At 49.4% G+C, this 16908-nt stretch overlaps 40 non-coding genes across 40 annotated transcripts; all 40 read left to right on the top strand.

Moving 5' to 3' along the window:
- Positions 1-1340: 1340 nt before the first annotated feature.
- On the top strand, positions 1341-1412 carry TRNAE-UUC (transfer RNA glutamic acid (anticodon UUC)). Its single transcript has one exon. It is a non-coding gene; the product is annotated as a tRNA-Glu (tRNA).
- A 247-nt stretch (positions 1413-1659) lies between these two features.
- Positions 1660-1731, top strand: TRNAQ-UUG (transfer RNA glutamine (anticodon UUG)). Its single transcript has one exon. It is a non-coding gene; the product is annotated as a tRNA-Gln (tRNA).
- A 336-nt stretch (positions 1732-2067) lies between these two features.
- Positions 2068-2139, top strand: TRNAE-UUC (transfer RNA glutamic acid (anticodon UUC)). The gene has a single exon. It is a non-coding gene; the product is annotated as a tRNA-Glu (tRNA).
- Positions 2140-2310: 171 nt separating this feature from the next.
- TRNAE-UUC (transfer RNA glutamic acid (anticodon UUC)) lies at positions 2311-2382 on the top strand. The gene has a single exon. It is a non-coding gene; the product is annotated as a tRNA-Glu (tRNA).
- Positions 2383-2630: 248 nt separating this feature from the next.
- On the top strand, positions 2631-2702 carry TRNAQ-UUG (transfer RNA glutamine (anticodon UUG)). Its single transcript has one exon. It is a non-coding gene; the product is annotated as a tRNA-Gln (tRNA).
- Positions 2703-2872: 170 nt separating this feature from the next.
- TRNAQ-CUG (transfer RNA glutamine (anticodon CUG)) lies at positions 2873-2944 on the top strand. The gene has a single exon. It is a non-coding gene; the product is annotated as a tRNA-Gln (tRNA).
- Positions 2945-3356: 412 nt separating this feature from the next.
- Positions 3357-3428, top strand: TRNAQ-UUG (transfer RNA glutamine (anticodon UUG)). The gene has a single exon. It is a non-coding gene; the product is annotated as a tRNA-Gln (tRNA).
- Positions 3429-3764: 336 nt separating this feature from the next.
- On the top strand, positions 3765-3836 carry TRNAG-UCC (transfer RNA glycine (anticodon UCC)). The gene has a single exon. It is a non-coding gene; the product is annotated as a tRNA-Gly (tRNA).
- A 171-nt stretch (positions 3837-4007) lies between these two features.
- TRNAE-UUC (transfer RNA glutamic acid (anticodon UUC)) lies at positions 4008-4083 on the top strand. Its single transcript has one exon. It is a non-coding gene; the product is annotated as a tRNA-Glu (tRNA).
- A 1140-nt stretch (positions 4084-5223) lies between these two features.
- TRNAE-UUC (transfer RNA glutamic acid (anticodon UUC)) lies at positions 5224-5295 on the top strand. Its single transcript has one exon. It is a non-coding gene; the product is annotated as a tRNA-Glu (tRNA).
- A 5-nt stretch (positions 5296-5300) lies between these two features.
- Positions 5301-5372, top strand: TRNAQ-CUG (transfer RNA glutamine (anticodon CUG)). Its single transcript has one exon. It is a non-coding gene; the product is annotated as a tRNA-Gln (tRNA).
- Positions 5373-5708: 336 nt separating this feature from the next.
- On the top strand, positions 5709-5780 carry TRNAE-UUC (transfer RNA glutamic acid (anticodon UUC)). The gene has a single exon. It is a non-coding gene; the product is annotated as a tRNA-Glu (tRNA).
- A 170-nt stretch (positions 5781-5950) lies between these two features.
- TRNAE-UUC (transfer RNA glutamic acid (anticodon UUC)) lies at positions 5951-6022 on the top strand. Its single transcript has one exon. It is a non-coding gene; the product is annotated as a tRNA-Glu (tRNA).
- A 171-nt stretch (positions 6023-6193) lies between these two features.
- On the top strand, positions 6194-6265 carry TRNAE-UUC (transfer RNA glutamic acid (anticodon UUC)). The gene has a single exon. It is a non-coding gene; the product is annotated as a tRNA-Glu (tRNA).
- Positions 6266-6270: 5 nt separating this feature from the next.
- On the top strand, positions 6271-6342 carry TRNAQ-UUG (transfer RNA glutamine (anticodon UUG)). The gene has a single exon. It is a non-coding gene; the product is annotated as a tRNA-Gln (tRNA).
- A 170-nt stretch (positions 6343-6512) lies between these two features.
- Positions 6513-6584, top strand: TRNAQ-CUG (transfer RNA glutamine (anticodon CUG)). The gene has a single exon. It is a non-coding gene; the product is annotated as a tRNA-Gln (tRNA).
- A 336-nt stretch (positions 6585-6920) lies between these two features.
- Positions 6921-6992, top strand: TRNAE-UUC (transfer RNA glutamic acid (anticodon UUC)). Its single transcript has one exon. It is a non-coding gene; the product is annotated as a tRNA-Glu (tRNA).
- Positions 6993-7162: 170 nt separating this feature from the next.
- TRNAE-UUC (transfer RNA glutamic acid (anticodon UUC)) lies at positions 7163-7234 on the top strand. The gene has a single exon. It is a non-coding gene; the product is annotated as a tRNA-Glu (tRNA).
- A 171-nt stretch (positions 7235-7405) lies between these two features.
- Positions 7406-7477, top strand: TRNAE-UUC (transfer RNA glutamic acid (anticodon UUC)). The gene has a single exon. It is a non-coding gene; the product is annotated as a tRNA-Glu (tRNA).
- A 414-nt stretch (positions 7478-7891) lies between these two features.
- Positions 7892-7963, top strand: TRNAE-UUC (transfer RNA glutamic acid (anticodon UUC)). The gene has a single exon. It is a non-coding gene; the product is annotated as a tRNA-Glu (tRNA).
- Positions 7964-7968: 5 nt separating this feature from the next.
- Positions 7969-8040, top strand: TRNAQ-UUG (transfer RNA glutamine (anticodon UUG)). Its single transcript has one exon. It is a non-coding gene; the product is annotated as a tRNA-Gln (tRNA).
- Positions 8041-8210: 170 nt separating this feature from the next.
- On the top strand, positions 8211-8282 carry TRNAQ-UUG (transfer RNA glutamine (anticodon UUG)). The gene has a single exon. It is a non-coding gene; the product is annotated as a tRNA-Gln (tRNA).
- Positions 8283-8618: 336 nt separating this feature from the next.
- On the top strand, positions 8619-8690 carry TRNAE-UUC (transfer RNA glutamic acid (anticodon UUC)). The gene has a single exon. It is a non-coding gene; the product is annotated as a tRNA-Glu (tRNA).
- A 5-nt stretch (positions 8691-8695) lies between these two features.
- On the top strand, positions 8696-8767 carry TRNAQ-CUG (transfer RNA glutamine (anticodon CUG)). Its single transcript has one exon. It is a non-coding gene; the product is annotated as a tRNA-Gln (tRNA).
- Positions 8768-9174: 407 nt separating this feature from the next.
- On the top strand, positions 9175-9246 carry TRNAQ-CUG (transfer RNA glutamine (anticodon CUG)). The gene has a single exon. It is a non-coding gene; the product is annotated as a tRNA-Gln (tRNA).
- Positions 9247-9582: 336 nt separating this feature from the next.
- TRNAE-UUC (transfer RNA glutamic acid (anticodon UUC)) lies at positions 9583-9654 on the top strand. The gene has a single exon. It is a non-coding gene; the product is annotated as a tRNA-Glu (tRNA).
- A 171-nt stretch (positions 9655-9825) lies between these two features.
- TRNAE-UUC (transfer RNA glutamic acid (anticodon UUC)) lies at positions 9826-9897 on the top strand. Its single transcript has one exon. It is a non-coding gene; the product is annotated as a tRNA-Glu (tRNA).
- A 247-nt stretch (positions 9898-10144) lies between these two features.
- On the top strand, positions 10145-10216 carry TRNAQ-UUG (transfer RNA glutamine (anticodon UUG)). The gene has a single exon. It is a non-coding gene; the product is annotated as a tRNA-Gln (tRNA).
- A 1549-nt stretch (positions 10217-11765) lies between these two features.
- TRNAE-UUC (transfer RNA glutamic acid (anticodon UUC)) lies at positions 11766-11837 on the top strand. The gene has a single exon. It is a non-coding gene; the product is annotated as a tRNA-Glu (tRNA).
- Positions 11838-11842: 5 nt separating this feature from the next.
- TRNAQ-CUG (transfer RNA glutamine (anticodon CUG)) lies at positions 11843-11914 on the top strand. The gene has a single exon. It is a non-coding gene; the product is annotated as a tRNA-Gln (tRNA).
- A 93-nt stretch (positions 11915-12007) lies between these two features.
- On the top strand, positions 12008-12079 carry TRNAE-UUC (transfer RNA glutamic acid (anticodon UUC)). The gene has a single exon. It is a non-coding gene; the product is annotated as a tRNA-Glu (tRNA).
- Positions 12080-12084: 5 nt separating this feature from the next.
- TRNAQ-UUG (transfer RNA glutamine (anticodon UUG)) lies at positions 12085-12156 on the top strand. The gene has a single exon. It is a non-coding gene; the product is annotated as a tRNA-Gln (tRNA).
- Positions 12157-12805: 649 nt separating this feature from the next.
- On the top strand, positions 12806-12877 carry TRNAQ-UUG (transfer RNA glutamine (anticodon UUG)). The gene has a single exon. It is a non-coding gene; the product is annotated as a tRNA-Gln (tRNA).
- Positions 12878-13288: 411 nt separating this feature from the next.
- Positions 13289-13360, top strand: TRNAQ-CUG (transfer RNA glutamine (anticodon CUG)). Its single transcript has one exon. It is a non-coding gene; the product is annotated as a tRNA-Gln (tRNA).
- A 1307-nt stretch (positions 13361-14667) lies between these two features.
- Positions 14668-14739, top strand: TRNAE-UUC (transfer RNA glutamic acid (anticodon UUC)). The gene has a single exon. It is a non-coding gene; the product is annotated as a tRNA-Glu (tRNA).
- A 171-nt stretch (positions 14740-14910) lies between these two features.
- TRNAE-UUC (transfer RNA glutamic acid (anticodon UUC)) lies at positions 14911-14982 on the top strand. Its single transcript has one exon. It is a non-coding gene; the product is annotated as a tRNA-Glu (tRNA).
- Positions 14983-14987: 5 nt separating this feature from the next.
- On the top strand, positions 14988-15059 carry TRNAH-AUG (transfer RNA histidin (anticodon AUG)). The gene has a single exon. It is a non-coding gene; the product is annotated as a tRNA-His (tRNA).
- Positions 15060-15627: 568 nt separating this feature from the next.
- TRNAE-UUC (transfer RNA glutamic acid (anticodon UUC)) lies at positions 15628-15699 on the top strand. Its single transcript has one exon. It is a non-coding gene; the product is annotated as a tRNA-Glu (tRNA).
- Positions 15700-15947: 248 nt separating this feature from the next.
- Positions 15948-16019, top strand: TRNAQ-UUG (transfer RNA glutamine (anticodon UUG)). The gene has a single exon. It is a non-coding gene; the product is annotated as a tRNA-Gln (tRNA).
- A 168-nt stretch (positions 16020-16187) lies between these two features.
- TRNAQ-CUG (transfer RNA glutamine (anticodon CUG)) lies at positions 16188-16259 on the top strand. Its single transcript has one exon. It is a non-coding gene; the product is annotated as a tRNA-Gln (tRNA).
- Positions 16260-16908: the final 649 nt, after the last annotated feature.

Genomic DNA, 16908 nt, shown 5'->3' with positions numbered 1-16908 from the left:
TCTATTCATTCTGGAAAAGGGCGAACAACGGTGACTGACAACACAGACTAGCCTGCGTTATTCTTTTGTACTATATATGTCACTGTGCATTCATTTATAACTTTATAGAGCTCGTATTTCCTGCTGAAAATGTGACAACAACTGTACAGTTTCCACAATTTTGCAAGAATCCACATTCCTTTCATACACTATTGCACATTTTCGTAAGCACCTTACGAAATTTGTATATTTCCGTAAGACCTTACATTCTGTATTTTCCTTATGAAAGCTTCTGTACACTCAATACACTTTCCTTATCCTCCCAAATCTTCCATAATGAACTCTCCGTATGCTCCATAAGTTTCCTTATCTTTCCATATTTTCCATAAAACTCACTCCATCCACGCCATAAAACTTCCTTATCCTTCCATATACTCCATAAAAAGCATTCCATATACGCCATACATTTTCCTTATCTTTCTGTATACTCCATAAAAAGCTTTCCGTATACGCCATACAATTTCCTTATCCTTCCATATATTCCATAAGAAGCTTTCCGTAAATGCCATACAACTTCCGTATATTTCCATAAAACTCCATTAGTTTTCCGTATGTAGCATAAGGAAATGTTACGGAGTCCATATATTTTCCGTAAGATTTCATACGGAACTTTTCAGTAGGGAAGGAGGTAAAGAAGGTTCTTTTGGTGAATTTAGGCTACTATGCAACTTTGAACTTACAGAACAGAAGTGCTCGTTGAACTGATTTGCAAGATTCTGCATTTGCAGCATTTCAGGGAGGACTCTTTTTGATGGAGTTGGCTGTATAATAGAGTTAATAACTTTCCAAAGTTTGCCACAGTCATTGGAAGTTGAAGTTACTTGTTTCTTGTAGTAGAGTCGCTTATGTTTACGCATAGCTGCAACTGCTTTGTTTCTATATATTCTGAACTGGTTATTGTAATAAGAGTTCCCTCTGTTTTGTTTCATTTTGGTGTACCAGAAATCTCAAATCTCGGTGAGACCTTGCTTTTTCATTTTTGCTAATGCAGCAAAGCTGGCAATGACGAAACTGTCCGCGAACAGACACCGGTGCTAGCGCTCATTCCCTTGGCGCCATCTTGCATTGTCTTGTGGCTAGGATATCTGGCTTTCACATAGAAGGCCCGGGTTTCATTCCCGGTGTTGGAAAGTGCGGTCTCATGGTGTAACAGCTAGCGCTCTGGACTCTGAATCCAGGGAACCGAGTTCAAATCTCGGTGAGACCTTGCTTTTTATTTTTGCTATTGCAACAAAACCTGGCAACGGCGAAACTGTGCGCGAATAGACACCGGTACTAGCGCTCGTTCTCTTGTCGCCATCTCCGGCGTGGTCTAGTGGTTAGGATATCTGGCTTTCACCCAGAAGGCCCGGGTTTGGTTCCCCGCGTCGGAAAGTGCGGTCTCATGGATTAACGGTTAGCACTCTGGAGTCTAAATACAGCGATTTGGGTTGAAATCTCGGTGAGACCTTGCTTTTTATTTTTCCTAATGCAGCAAAAGCTGGCAACGACGACGCTGTCCACGAATAGACCGCGGTACCGATGCTCGCTCCCTCGAGCCATCTCCCGCGTGGTCTAAAGGCTAGGATATCTGACTTTCACCCAGAAGGCCCGGGTTCGATTCCCGGCGTCGGAAAGTGCGGTCTCATGGTGTAATGGTTAGCACTCTGGACTTTGAATCCAGCGATCTGAGTTCCAATCTCGGTGAGACCTTGCTTTTTATTTTTGCTAATGCAACAAAAGCTGGCAACGGCGAAACTGTGCGTGAATAGACACCGGTATTAGCGCTCATTCTCTTGTCGCCATCTCCGGCGTGGTCTACTGGCTAGGATATCTGGCTTTCACCCAAAAGGCCCGGGTTCGATTCCCGGCGTTGAAAAGTGCGGTCTCATGGTGGAATGGTTAGCAGTCTGGACTTTGAATCCAGCGATCCAAGCTCAAATCTCGGTGAGACCTTGCTTTTTATTTTTGCTAATGCAGCGAAACCTGGCAATGACCAAACTGTCAACGAATAGACCGCGGTAACGATGCTCGCTCCCTTGAGCCATCTCCGGCGTGGTCTAGTGGCTAGTATATCTGGCTTTCACCCAGAAGGCCCGAGTTCGATCCCCGGCGTCGGAAAGTGTGGTCTATTGGTTTAATGGTTAGCCCTCTGCACTCTGCATCCAGTGATCTGAGTTCAAATCTCGTTGAGACCTTGCTTTTTATTTTTGCTAATGCAGCGAAAGCTGGCAACGACGAAACTGTCCACGAATAGACACCGGTACCAGCGCTCGTTCTTTTGCCATCAGCTCCTGCGTGGTCTAGTGGCTAGGATATCTGGCTTTCACTCAGAAGGCCCGGGTTCAATTCCCGGTGTTGGAAAGTGCGGTCTCAGGATGTAACAGCTAGCACTTTGGACTCTGAATCCAGGGAACCGAGTTCAAATCTCGGTGAGACCTTGCTATTTCTTTTTGCTAATGCAACAAAAGCTGGCAACGGCGAAACTGTGCGCGAAAAGACACCGGTACTAGCGCTCGTTCTCTTGTCACCATCACCAGCGTGGTCTGGTGGCTAGAATATCTGGCTTTCACCCAGAAGGCCCGGGTTCGATTCCCGGCGTCGGAAAGTGCGGTCTCATGGTGTAATGGTTAGCACTCTGGACTTTGAATCCAGCGATCAGAGTTCAAATCTCGGTGAGGCCTTGCTTTTTATTTTTCTAATGCAGCAAAAGCTGGCAACGACGAAACTGTCCGTGAACAGACACCGGTACTAGCGCTCATTCCCTTGGCGCCATCTCTGGCATGGTCTAGTGGCTAGGATATCTGGCTTTCACCAAGAAGGCCCGCGTTTCATTCCCTGTGTTGGAAAGTGCGGTTTCATGGTGTAACGGTTAGCACTCTGGACTCTGAATCCAGCGATCCGAGTTAAAATCTCGGTGAGACCTTGCTTTTTATTTTTCCTTATGCAGCAAAAGCTGGCAACGACGAAACTGTCCGCGAAAACACACCGGTACCAGCACTCATTCCCATGTCGCGATCTCTGTCGTGGTCTGTGGCTAGGATATCTGGCTTTCACCAAGAAGGCCCGGGTTCGATTCCCGGCGTCGGAAATTGCGGTCTCATGGTGTAACGGTTAGCACTCTGCACTCTGAATCCAGCGATACGAGTTCAAATCTCGGTGAGACCTTGCTTTTTATTTTTTCTAATGCAGCAAAAGCTGGCAACGACAAAACTGTCAACGAATAGACCGCGGTACCGATGCTCGCTGCATTGAGCCATCTCCGGCGTGGTCTAATGGCTAGGATATCTGGCTTTCACAAAGAAAGCCCGGGTTCGATTCTCGGCGTCGCAAAGTGCGGTCTCATGGTGTAATGGTTAGCACTCTGGACTTTGAATCCAGCGACCTGAGTTCAAATCTCGGTGAGACCTTGCTTTTTATTTTTGCTAATGCAGCAAAGCTGGCAACGACGAAACTGTCAACGAATAGACCGCGGTACCAATGCTCGCTGCCTTGTGCCAACTTCGGCGTGGTCTAGTGGCTAGGATATCTGGCTATCACCAAGAAGGCCCGGGTTCCATTCCTGGCGTCGCAATGTGCGGTCTCATGGTGTAATGGTTAGCATTCTGGACTCTGAATCCAGCGATCCGAGTTCAAACTTGGTGAGACCTTGCTTTTATTATTTTTGCTAATGCAGCAAAAGTTTGCAACGACGACGCTGACCGCGAATAGACATCGGTACCAGCGCTCGTTTTCTTGTCGCCTTCTCCGGCATGGTCTAGTGACTAGTATATCTGGCTTCCACCCAGAAGGCCCGGGTTCGATCCCCGGCGTCGGAAAGTGTGGTCTATGGGTGTAATGGTTAGCACTCTGCACTCTGCAGCCAGTGATCTGAGTTCAAATCTCAGTGAGACCTTGCTTTTTATTTTTGCTAATGCAGCTAAAGCTGGCAACGACGACACTGTCCACAAATAGACACCGGTACCAGCGCTCAAACTGTTGCCGTCAGCTCCGGCGTGGTCTACTGGCTAGGATATCTGGCTTTCACCCAGAAGGCCCGGGTTCAATTCCTTCCCGGCGTCGGAAAGTTCGGTCTCATGGTGTAACGGTTAGCACTCTGGACTCTGAATCCAGCGATACGAGTTCAAATCTTGGTGAGATCTTGCTTTTTATTTTTGCTAATGCAGCAAAGCTCGCAACGACGAAACTGTCCGCGAACAGACACCGGTACTAGCGCTCATTCCCTTGGCGCCATCTTGCATTGTCTAGTGGCTAGAATATCTGGCTTTCACCAAGAAGGCCCGGGTTTCATTCTTGGTGTTGGAAAGTGTGGTCTCATGCTGTTACAGCTAGCACTCTGGACTCTGAATCCAGGGAACCGAGTTCGAATCTCGGTGAGACCGTGCTTTTTATTTTTGCTAATGCAGCAAAAGCTGGCAACGACGAAACTATCCGCGAACAGACACCGGTACTAGCGCTCATTCCCTTGGCGCCATCTCTGGCATGGTCTAGTGGCTAGGATATCTGGCTTTCACCAAGAAGGCCCGGGTTTCATTCCCTGTGTTGGAAAGTGCGGTATCATGGTGTAACAATTAGCACTCTGGACTCTGAATCCAGCAATCCGAGTTCAAATCTCGGTGAGACCTTGCTTTTTATTTTTCCTAATGCAGCATTAGCTGGCAACGACGAAACTGTCCGCGAAAACACACCAGTAACAGCACTCATTCCCATGTCGCGATCTCTGGCGGGGTCTAGTGGCTAGGATATCTGGCTGTCACCCACGAAGCCTGGGTTCGATTTTCGGCGTCGGAAAGTGCGGTCTCATGGAATAATGGTTAGCACTCTGGAGTCTAAATACAGCGATTCGGGTTCAAATAAAGGTGAGACCTTGCTTTTTATTTTTCCTAATGCAGCAAAAGCTGGCAACGACGACGCTGTCCACGAATAGACCACGGTACCGATGCTCGCTCCCTCGAGCCATCTCTGGCGTGGTCTAGTGGCTAGGATATCAGGATTTCACCCAGAAGGCCCGGGTTCGATTCCCGGCATCGGAAAGTGCTGTCTCATGGTGTAACGGTTAGCACTCTATACTCTGAATCCAGCGATCCGAGTTCAATTCTCGGTGAAACCTTGCTTGTTTATTTTTGCTAATGCAGCCAAGGCTGGCAACGACGACGCTGTCTGCGAATAGACACCGGTACCAGCGCTGTTTCTGTTGCCGTCATATCCGGCGTGGTCTAGTGGCTAGGATTTCTGGCTTTCACCCAGAAGGCCCGGGTTAAATTCTCGGCGTCGGAAATTGCGGTCTCATGGTGTAACGGTTAGCACTCTGGACTCTGAATCCAGCGATCCGAGTTTAATTCTCGGTGAGATCTTGCTTTTTTAGCTTTGCTAATGCAGCAAAAGCTGGCAACGATGAAACTGTCAGCGAATAGACCGCGGTACCGATGCTCGCTGCCTTGTGCCGTCTTCGGCATGGTCTAGTGGCTAGGATATCTGGCTTTCACCAAGAAGACCCGGGTTCGATTCCCGGCGTCGGATTGTGCGGTCTCTTGGTGGAACGGTTAGCACTCTGGACTCTGAATCCAGCGATACTAGTTCTAATCTTGGTGAGATCTTGCTTGTTATTTTTGCTAATGCAGCAAAAGCGGGCAACAACGAAATTCTCAACGAATAGACCGCGGTACCGATACTCGCTGCCTTGAGCCTTCTCCGGCGTGGTCTAGTGGCTAGGATATCTGGCTTTCACCAAGAAGACCCGGGTTCGATTCCCGGCGTCGGATTGTGCGGTCTCTTGGTGGAACGGTTAGCACTGTGCACTCTGCATCCAGTGATCTGAGTTCAAATCTCGTTGAGACCTTGTTTTTTATTTTTGTAATGCAGCGAAAGCTGGCAACGACGAAACTGTCCACGAATAGACACCGGTACCAGCGCTCGTTCTGTTGCCGTCAGCTCCGGCATGGTCTAGTGGCTAGGATATCTGGCTTTCACTCAGAAGGCCCGGGTTCAATTCCCGGTGTTGGAAAGTGCGGTCTCATGATGTAACAGCTAGCACTTTGGAATCTGAATCCAGGGAACCGAGTTCAAATCTCGGTGAGACCTTGCTATTTATTTTTGCTAATGCAACAAAAGCTGGCAACGGCGAAACTGTGCGCGAAAAGACACCGGTACTAGCGCTCGTTCTCTTGTCGCCATCTCCGGCGTGGTCTGGTGGCTAGGATATCTGGCTTTCACCCAGAAGGCCCGGGTTCGATTCCCGGCGTCGGAAAGTGCGGTCTCATGGTGTAATGGTTAGCACTCTGGACTTTGAATCCAGCGATCCGAGTTCAAATCTCGGTGAGACCTTGCTTTTTATTTTTCTAATGCAGCAAAAGCTGGCAACGACGAAACTGTCCGTTGACAGACACCGGTACAAGCGCTCATTCCCTTGGCGCCATCTCTGGCATGGTCTAGTGGCTAGGATATCTGGCTTTCACCAAGAAGGCCCGCGTTTCATTCCCTGTGTTGGAAAGTGCGGTCTCATGGTGTAACGGTTAGCACTCTGGACTCTGAATCCAGCAATCCGAGTTCAAATCTCGGTGAGACCTTGCTGTTTATTTTTCCTAATGCAGCATTAGCTGGCAACGACGAAACTGTCCGCGAAAACACACCAGTAACAGCATTCATTCCCATGTCGCGATCTCTGGCGTGGTCTAGTGGCTAGGATATCTGGCTGTCACCCACGAAGCCTGGGTTCGATTTTCGGCGTCGGAAAGTGCGGTCTCATGGAATAATGGTTAGCACTCTGGAGTCTAAATACAGCGATTCGGGTTCAAATATCGGTGAGACCTTGCTTTTTATTTTTCCTAATGCAGCAAAAGCTGGCAACGACGACGCTGTCCACGAATAGACCACGGTACCGATGCTAGCACCCTCGAGCCATCTCTGGCGTGGTCTAGTGGCTAGGATATCTGGCTTTCACCCAGAAGGCCCGGGTTCGATTCCCGGCATCAGAAAGTGCTGTCTCTTGGTGGAACGGTTAGCACTCTGGACTCTGAATCCAGCGATACTAGTTCTAATCTTGGTGAGATCTTGCTTGTTATTTTTGCTAATGCAGCAAAAGCGGGCAACAACGAAATTCTCAACGAATAGACCGCGGTACCGATACTCGCTGCCTTGAGCCTTCTCCGGCGTGGTCTAGTGGCTAGGATATCTGGCTTTCACCAAGAAGACCCGGGTTCGATTCCCGGCGTCGGATTGTGCGGTCTCTTGGTGGAACGGTTAGCACTCTGGACTCTGAATCCAGCGATACTAGTTCTAATCTTGGTGAGATCTTGCTTGTTATTTTTGCTAATGCAGCAAAAGCGGGCAACAACGAAATTCTCAACGAATAGACACCGGTACCAGCGCTCGTTCTGTTGCCGTCAGCTCCGGCGTGGTCTAGTGGCTAGGATATCTGGCTTTCACTCAGAAGGCCCGGGTTCAATTCCCGGTGTTGGAAAGTGCGGTCTCATGATGTAACAGCTAGCACTTTGGAATCTGAATCCAGGGAACCGAGTTCAAATCTCGGTGAGACCTTGCTATTTATTTTTGCTAATGCAACAAAAGCTGGCAACGGCGAAACTGTGCGCGAAAAGACACCGGTACTAGCGCTCGTTCTCTTGTCGCCATCTCCGGCGTGGTCTGGTGGCTAGAATATCTGGCTTTCACCAAGAAGGCCCGGGTTTCATTCCCGGTGTTAAAAAGTGCGGTCTCATGGTGTAACGGTTAGCACTCTGGACTCTGAATCCAGCGATCCAAGTTCAAATCTCGTTGAGACCTTGCTTTTTATTTTTCCTAATGCAGCAAAAGCTGGCAACGACGAAACTGTCCGCGAAAACTTACCGGAACCAGAACTCATTCCCATGTCGCCATCTCTGGCATGGTCTAGTGGCTAGGATATCTGGCTTTCACCCAGAAGGCCCAGGTTCAATTCCCGGCGTCGGAAAGTGCGGTCTCATGGTGTAATGGTTAGCACTCTGGATTTTGAATCCAGCGATCCGAGTTCAAATCTCGGTGAGACCTTGCTTTTTATTTTTGCTAATGCAGCAAAAGCTGGCAACGACGAAACTGTCAGCGAATAGACCACGGTAGCGATGCTCGCGGCCTTGAGCCATCTCCGGCGTCGTCTAGTGGCTAGGATATCTGGCTTTCACAAAGAAGGCCCGTGTTCGATTCTCGGCGTCGAAAAGTGCGGTCTCATGGTGTAATGGTTAGCACTCTGGACTTTGAATCCAGCGATCTGAGTTCAAATCTCGGTGAGACCTTGCTTTTTATTTTTGCTAATGCAGCAAAGCTGGCAACGACGAAACTGTCCACGAACAGAAACCAGTACTAGCGCTCATTCGCTTGGCGCCATCTGTGGCATGTTCTAGTGGCTAGGATATCTGGCTTTCACCAAGAAGGCCCGGGTTTCATTCCCGGTGTTGGAAAGTGCGGTCTTATGGTGAAACAGCTAGCACTCTGGACTATGAATCTAGGGAACGAAGTTCAAATCTCGGTGAGACCTTGCTTTTTATTTTTGCTAATGCAGCAAAAGCTGGCAACGACGAAACTGTCCACGAATAGACACCGGTACCAGTGGTGGTTCCCTTGTCGTCATTTCCGGCGTGGTCTAGTGGCTAGGATATCTGACTTTCACCCAGATGGCCCGGGTTCAATTCCCGGCGTTGGAAAGTGCGGTCTCATGGTGTAACGGTTAGCACTCTGGACTCTGAATCCAGTGATCCGAGTTCATTTCTCGGTGAGACCTTGCTTATTTATTTTTGCTAATGCAGCAAAGCTGGCAACGACGAGACTGTCAACGAATAGACCGCGGTGCCTTTGCTCGCTGCCTTGTGCCATCTTCGGCATGGTCTAGTGGCTAGGATATCTGGCTTTCACAAAGAAGGCCCGGGTTTGATTCTCGGCGTCGGAAAGTGCGGTTTCATGGTGTAATGGTTAGCACTCTGGACTTTGAATCCAGCGATCTCATTTCAAATCTCGGTGAGACCTTGCTTTTTTTCTGATGCAGCAAAGCTGGCAACGATGAAACTGTCCGCGAACAGACACCGGCACTAGCACTCATTCTCTCGGCGCCATCTCTGGCATGGTCTAGTGGCATGGATATCTGGCTTTCACCAAGAAGGCCCGCGTTTCATTCCCGGTGTTGGAAAGTGCGGTCTCATGGTGTAATGGTTAGCACTCTGGACTCTGAATCCAGCGATCCGAGTTCAAATTTCGGTGATACCTTACTTTTTATTTTTCCTAATGCAGGAAAAGCTGGCAACGACGAAACTGTCAGCGAATAGACCGCGGTACCGATGCTCGCTGCCTTGAGCCATCTCCGGCGTGGTCTAGTGGCTAGGATATCTGGCTTTCACAAAAAAAGCCCGGGTTCGATTCCCGGCGTCGGAAAGTGCGGTCGCAAGGTGTAATGGTTAGCGCTCTGGACTTTGAATCCAGTAATCCCAGTTCATGTCTCTGTGAGACCTTGCTTTTTATTTTTGCTCATGCAGCAAAAGTTGGCAACGACGAAACTGTCCACGAATAGACACCGGTACCAGCGGTCCTTCTCTTGTCGTCATCTCCAGCGTGGTCTAGTGGCTAGGATATCTGGCTTTCACCCAGAAGGCCCGGGTTCGATTCCCAGCGTCGGAAAGTGTGGTCTAATGGTGCAATGGTTAGCACTCTGCACTCTGAATCCAGCAATCTGAGTTGAAATCTCGGTGAGACCTTGCTTTTTATTTTTCCTAATGCAGCAAAAGCTCGCAAAGACGAAACTGTTCGCGAATAGACACCGGTACAAGCGCTCGTTCTCTTGTCACCATCTCCAGCGTGGTCTAGTGGCTAGGATATCTGGCTTTCACCCAAAAGGCCCGGGTTCAATTCCCGGCGTCGGAAAGTGCGGTCTCATGGTGAAACGGTTAGCACTCTGGACACTGAAACCTGCAATCCGAGTTCAAATCTCGGTGAGACATTGCTTTTTATTTTTGCTAATGCAGCAAAAGCTGGCAACGACGAAACTGTCAGCGAATAGACCACGGTACCGATGCTCGCGGCCTTGAGCCATCTCCGGCGTGGTCTAGTGGCTAGGATATCTGGCTTTCACAAAGAAGGCTCGTGTTCGATTCTCGGCGTCGAAAAGTGCGGTCTCATGGTGTAATGGTTAGCACTCTGGACTTTGAATCCAGCGATCTGAGTTCAAATCTCGGTGAGACCTTGCTTTTTATTTTCGCTAATGCAACAAAAGCTGGCAACGGCGAAACTGTCCGCGAATAGACACCGGTACTAGCGCTCGTTCTCTTGTCACCATCTCCGGCGTGGTCTAGTGGCTAGGATATCTGGTTTTCACCCAGAAGGCCCGGGTTTGATAACCGGTTCGGAAAGTGCGGTCTCATGGCGCAACGGTTAGCACTCTGGACTCTGAATCCAGCGATCCGGGTTCAAATGTTGGTGAGACCTTTTTTTTTATTTTTGCTAATGCAGTAAACCTGCCAATGACGAAACTGTCCGCGAATAGACACCGACACCAGCGCTCGTTCTCTTGTCGCCATCCCCGGCGTGGTCTAGTGGCTAGGATATCTGGCTTTCACCAAGAAGGCCCGGGTTTAATTCCCGGCATGGGAAAGTGCGGTCTCATGGTGTAATGGTTAGCACTCTGGAGTTTGATTCCAGCAATCCGAGTTCAAATTTCGGTGAGACTTTGCTTTCTAGTTTTCCTAATGCAGGAATAGCTGATAACGACGAAACCGTCCGCCAATAGACACCGGTACCAGCGCTCATTCCCATGGCGTTATCTCTGCGTGGTCTAGTGGCTATGATATGTGGCTTTCATCCAGAAGGCCCGGGTTCGATTCCCGGCGTCGGAAAGTGTGGTCTAATGGTGCAATGGTTAGCACTCTGCACTCTGAATCTAGCAATCTGAGTTCAAATCTCGGTGAGACCTTGCTTTTTATTTTTGCTAATGCAGCAAAAGCTGTCGACAACGAAACTGTCCACGAATAGACACCGGTACCAGCGCTCGTTCTCCTGTTGTCATCTCCAGCGTGGTCTAGTGGCTAGGGTATCTGTATTTTACCCAGAAGGCCCGGGTTCGATTCCCGGCGTCCAAAGTGCGGTCTCATGGTGTAACGGTTAGCAATCTGTACTCTGAATCATGTGATCCGAGTTCAAATCTCGGTGAGACCTTTCTTTTTTATTTTTTCTAATGCAGCAAAAGCTGGCAACGACGAAACTGTCCACGAATACACCGCTTCACCGATGCTTGCTCCCTTGAGCCATCTCTGGCGTGGTCTAGTGGCTAGGATATCTGGCTTTCACCAAGAAGGCCGGGATTTGATTCCCGGCGTCAGAAAGTGCGGTCTCATGGTGTAGAGTTTAGCACTCTGAACTCTGAATCCAGCGATCCGAGTTCAAATCTCGGTGAGACCTTGCTTTTTATTTTTGCTAATGCAGCAAAAGCTGGCAATGACGAAACTGTCCGCGAATAGACACCGGTACCAGCGCTCGTTCTTTTGATGCTATCTCCGACGTGGTCTAGTGGCTAGGATATCTGGCTTTCACCCAGAAAGCCCAGGTTCGATTTCCGGCGTCAGTAAGTGCAGTCTCATGGTGTACCATTTAGCACTCTGGGCTCTGAATCCAGCGATCTGAGTTCAAATCTCGGTGTGACCTTGCTTTTTTACTTTTGCTAATGCAGCAAAAGCTGGCAACGACGAAACTGTCCGCGAACAGACACTGGTACTAGCGCTCGTTCTCATGTCGCCATCTCTGGCGTGGTCTAGTGGCTATGATATCTGGTTTTCACCCAGAAGGCCCGCGTTCGATTCTCGGCGTCGGAAGGTGCGGTCTCATGGTGTAACGGTTAGCACTCTGGACTCTGAATCCAGCGATCCGGGTTCAAATCTCGGTGAGGCCTTGTTTTTATTTTTGCTAATGCAGCAAAAGCTCGCAATGACGAAACTGTCCGGGAATAGACACCGGTACCAGCGCTCGTTCTCTTTTCGCCATCTCCGTCGTGGTCTAGTGGCTAGGATATCTGGCTTTCACTAAGAAGGCCCGGGTTCGATTCCCGGCGTCGGAAAGTGTGGTCTCATGGTGTAATGTTTAGCACTCTGGACTTTGAATCCAGCGATCCGAGTTCAAATCTCGGTGAGACCTTGCTTTTTATTTTGCTAATGCAGCAAAAGCTGGCAACGACGAAACTTTCCTAGAATAGACCGCGGTACCAATTTTGCTGCCTTAAGCCATCTCCAGCGTGGTCTAGTGGCTAGGATATTTGGCTTTCACCAAGAAGGCCCGGATTCGATTCCCGGCGTCGGAAAGTGCGGTCTCATGGTGTAACGGTTAGCACTCTGGACTCTGAATCCAGCAATTCGGGTTCAAATCTTAGAGATCTTGCTTTTTGTTTTTCCTAATGCAGCAAATGCTCGAAACGACGACGCTGTCCACGAATAGACCGCGGTACCGATGCTCGCTCCCTTGAGCCGTCTCCGCCGTGGTCTAGTGGCTAGGATATCTTGCTTTCACCCAGAAGGCCAGGGTTCGATTTCTGGCGTGGGAAAGTGTGGTCTATTAGTGTAATGGTTAGCACTTTGCACTCTGAATCCAGCGATACGAGTTCAAATCTCGGTGAGACCTTCCTTTTTATTTTTTCTAATGCAGCAAAAGCTGGCAACGACGAAACTGTCCACGAATACACCGCTTAACCGATGCTTGCTCCCTTCAGCCATCTCTGGCGTGGTCTAGTGGCTAGGATATCTGGCTTTCACCAAAAAAGCCCGGTTCGATTCACGGCGTCGGAAAGTGTGGTCTCATGGTGTAATGGTTAGCACTCTGGTCTTTGAATCCAGCGATCCGAGTTCAAATCTCGGTGAGACCTTGCTTTTTATTTTTGCTAATGCAACAAAAGCTGGCAACGGCGAAACTGTCCGCGAGTAGACATCGGTACTAGCGCTCGTTCTCTTGTCGCCCTCTCCTGCGTGGTCTAGTGGCAAATATATCTGGCTTTCACTAAGAAGGCCCGGGTTTGATTCCCGGCGTCGTAAAGTGTGGTCTCATGGTGTAATGGTTAGCGCTCTGGTCTTTGAATTCAGCGATACGAGTTCAAATCTCGGTGAGACCTTGCTTTTATTTTTGCTAATGCAGCAAAAGCTGGCAACGACGAAACTTCCCACGAATAGACCGCGGTACCAATTTTGCTGCCTTAAGCCATCTCCGGTGTGGTCTAGTGGCTAGTATATCTCGCTTCCACCAAGAAGGCCCGGATTTGATTCGCGGTGTCGGAAAGTGCGGTCTCATGGTGTAACGGTTAGCACTCTGGACTCTGAATCCAACAATCCGAGTTCAAATCTCGGTGAGACTTTGCTTTCTATTTTTGCTAATGCAGGAATAGCTGCCAACGACGAAACCGTCCGCCAAAAGACACCGGTACCAGCGCTCATTCCCTTGGCGTTATCTCTGCGTGGTCTAATGGCTGGGATATGTGGCTTCCATCTAGAAGGCCCGGGTTCGATTCCCGGCATCAGAAAGTGCGGTCTCATGGTGTAAAGTTTAGCACTCTGGACTCAGAATCATTCGATCCGAGTTCAAATCTCCGTGAGACCTTGCTTTTTATTTTTGCTAATGCAGCAAAAGCTGGCAATGACGAAACTGTCCGCGAATAGACACCGGTAGCAGCGCTCGTTCTCTTGTTGCCATCTCCGACGTTGTCTAGTGGCTAGAATATCTGGCTTTCACCCAGAAGGCCCGGATTCGATTCCCGGCGTCAGTAAGTGCAGTCTCATGGTGTAATGGTTAGCACTCTGGTCTTTGAATCCTGCGATCCGAGTTCAAATCTCGGTGAGACCTTGCTTTTTATTTTTGCTACTGCAGCAAAAGCTAGCAACGACAAAACTGTCTGCGAACAGACACCGGGTCCAGCGCTCATTCCCTTGGCGCCATCTCTGGCGTCTTCTAGTGGTTGGGATACCTGGCTTTCACCAATAAGGCCCGGGTTTAATTCCCGGCGTCGGCAAGTGCGGTCTCATGGTGTAACGGCTAGCACTCTGGACCCTGATTCTAGCGAACCGAGTTCAAATATCGGTGAGACCTTGCTTTTTATTTTTGCTAATGCAACAAAAGCTGGCAACGGCGAAACTGTCCGCGAATAGACACCGGTACTAGCGCTCGTTCTCTTGTCGCCATCTCCAGCGTGGTCTAGTGGCAAGTTTATCTGGCTTTCGCCCAGAAGGCCTGGGTTCAATTCCCGGCATCAGAAAGTGCAGTCTCGTGGTGTAACGCTTAGCACTCTGGACTCTGAATTTAGCGATCCGAGTTCAAATCTCGGTGAGACCTTGCTTTTTATTTTTGCTAATGCAGCAAATGCTGGACACGACGAAACTGTCAACGAATAGACCGCGGTACCGATGCTCGCTGCCTTGCGCCATCTCCGGCGTGGTCTAGTGGCTAGGATATCTGGCTTTCACAAACAAGGCGCGGGTTCGATTCCCGGCGTCGGGGTGTGCGGTCTCATGGTGTAATGGTTAGCACTCTGGACTCTGAATCCAGCGATCCGGGTTCAAATGTCGGTGAAACCTTGCTTTTTATTTTTGCTAATGCAGCAAAACCTGCCAATGACGAAACTGTCCGCGAATAGACACCGGTACCAGCGCTCGTTCTCTTGTCGCCATCTCCGGCGTGGTCTAGTGGCTAGGATATCTGGCTTTCACCAAGAAGGCCCGGGTTTGATCCCCGGCGTCGGAAAGTGCGGTCTCATTGTGTAATGGTTAGCACTCTGGAGTTTGATTCCAGCAATCCGAGTTCAAATTTCGGTGAGACCTTGCTTTTTATTTTTGCTACTGCAGCAAAAGCTAGCAACGACGAAACTGTCCGCGAACAGACACCGGTACTAGCGCTCATTCCCTTCGCGCCATCTCTGGCGTGGTCTAGTGGCTAGGATGTCTGGCTTTCACCAAGAAGGCCCGGGTTTGATTCCCGGCGTTGGAAAGTGCGGTCTGATGGTGTAACGGCTAGCACTCTGGACTATGAATCCAGCGATCCGAGTTCAAATCTCGGTGAGACCTTGCTTTTTTTATTTATTAATGCAGGGAAAGCTGCCAACGACGACGCTGTCCACGAATAGACCGCGGTACCGATGCTCACTCCCTTGAGCCGTCTCCGCCGTGGTCTAGTGGCTAGGATATCTGGCTTTCACCCAGAAGGCCAGGGTTCGATTTCCGAAGTGGGAAAGTGTGGTCTATTGGTGTAATGGTTAGCACTCTGTATCCACCGATCTGAATTCAAATCTCGGTGAGACCTTGCTTTTTATTTTTGCTAATGCAGCAAAAGCTGGCAACAACGAAACTGTCCACAAATAGACCACGGTACCGATGCTTGCTCCATTGCGCCATCTCCGGCGTGATCTAGTGGCTAGGATATCTGGCTTTCACTAAGAAGGCCCTGGTTCGATTCCCGGGGTCGGAAAGTGTGGTCTAATGGTGGAATGGTTACCACTCTGGACTCTGAATCCAGCAATACGAGTTCAAATCTCAGAGACCTTGCTTTTTATTTTTCCTAGTGCAGCAAATGCTGGGAACGACGACGCTGTCCACGAATAGACCGCGGTACCGATGTTCGCTCCCTTGAGCCGTCTCCGCCGTGGTCTAGTGGCTAGGATATCTGGCTTTCACCCAGAAGGCCCGGGTTCAATTCCCGGCGTCGGAAAGTGTGGTCTAATGGTGCAATGGTTAGCACTCTGCACTCTGAATCCAGCAATCTGAGTTCAAATCTCGGTGAGGCCTTGCTTTTTATTTTTGCTAATGCAGCAAAAGTTGGCAATTACGAGACTCTCCGCGAATAGACACCGGTACTAGCACTCGTTCTCTTCTCGCCATCTACGGCGTGGTCAAGTGGCTAGGATATCTAGCTTTCACTAAGAAGGCCCGGGTTCGATTCCCGGCGACGGAAAGTGTGGTCTCATGGTGTAATGGTTAGCGCTCTGGTCTTTGAATCCAGCGATCCGAGTTCAAATCTCGGTGAGACCTTGCTTTTTATTTTTGCTAATGCAGCAAAACTGGCAACAACGAAACTTTCCACGAATAGACCGCGGTACCAATTTTGCTGCCTTAAGCCATCTCCGGCGTGGTCTAGTGGCTAGGATATCTGGCTTCCACCAAGAAGGCCCGGATTTGATTCCCGGTGTCGGAAAATGCGGTCTCATGGTGTAATGGTTAGCACTCTGGACTCTGAATCCAGCAATCCGAGTTCAAATCTCGGTGAGACTTTGCTTTCTGTTTTTGCTAATGCAGGAATAGCTGCCAACGACGAAACCGTCCGCCAAAAGACACCGGTATTAGCCCTCACTCCCTTGGCGTTATCTCTGCGTGGTCTAATGGCTGGGATATGTGGCTTCCATCCATAAGGCCCGGGTTCGATTCCCGGCATCAGAAAGTGCGGTCTCATGGTGTAAAGTTTAGCACTTTGGACTCTGAATCATTCGATCCGAGTTCAAATCTCCGTGAGACCTTGCTTTTCATTTTTGCTAATGCATCAAAAGCTGGCAATGACGAAACTGTCCGCAAATAGACACCGGTAGCAGCGCTCATTCTCTTGTTGCCATCGCTGGAGTCTCTTGTTGCGGATCGCTGGATTCAAAGTCCAGAACTTTTAAGCAGGAAATTGCCAAGGAAAGGATCTATGATAATACTCGGGGTAGTTCTCTACTGTTTGAGGCCAGGACGGGAGTACTGCGAACCAAGACATATCGGGCCAAATACGAAGGGGTCGACACAGTATGCAGTGCGTGTGGAGAGGAAGAAGAAACTGCCGAACACTTGATAATGTTCTGTAAAGGGCTTCACCCTATAGTTCATGATGAGCGCAGAGTTTTTCAAAGCACTGGGATTTAGGGTCAGCGAGGGCAAAATAGGCTTT

Source organism: Rhipicephalus microplus, chromosome 3 (genome assembly GCF_043290135.1).
Source record: "Rhipicephalus microplus isolate Deutch F79 chromosome 3, USDA_Rmic, whole genome shotgun sequence".
Taxonomy (NCBI): domain Eukaryota; kingdom Metazoa; phylum Arthropoda; class Arachnida; order Ixodida; family Ixodidae; genus Rhipicephalus; species Rhipicephalus microplus.
Note: the sequence above shows the minus strand (reverse complement) of the source record. Positions and strands in the feature narration are given on the sequence as shown.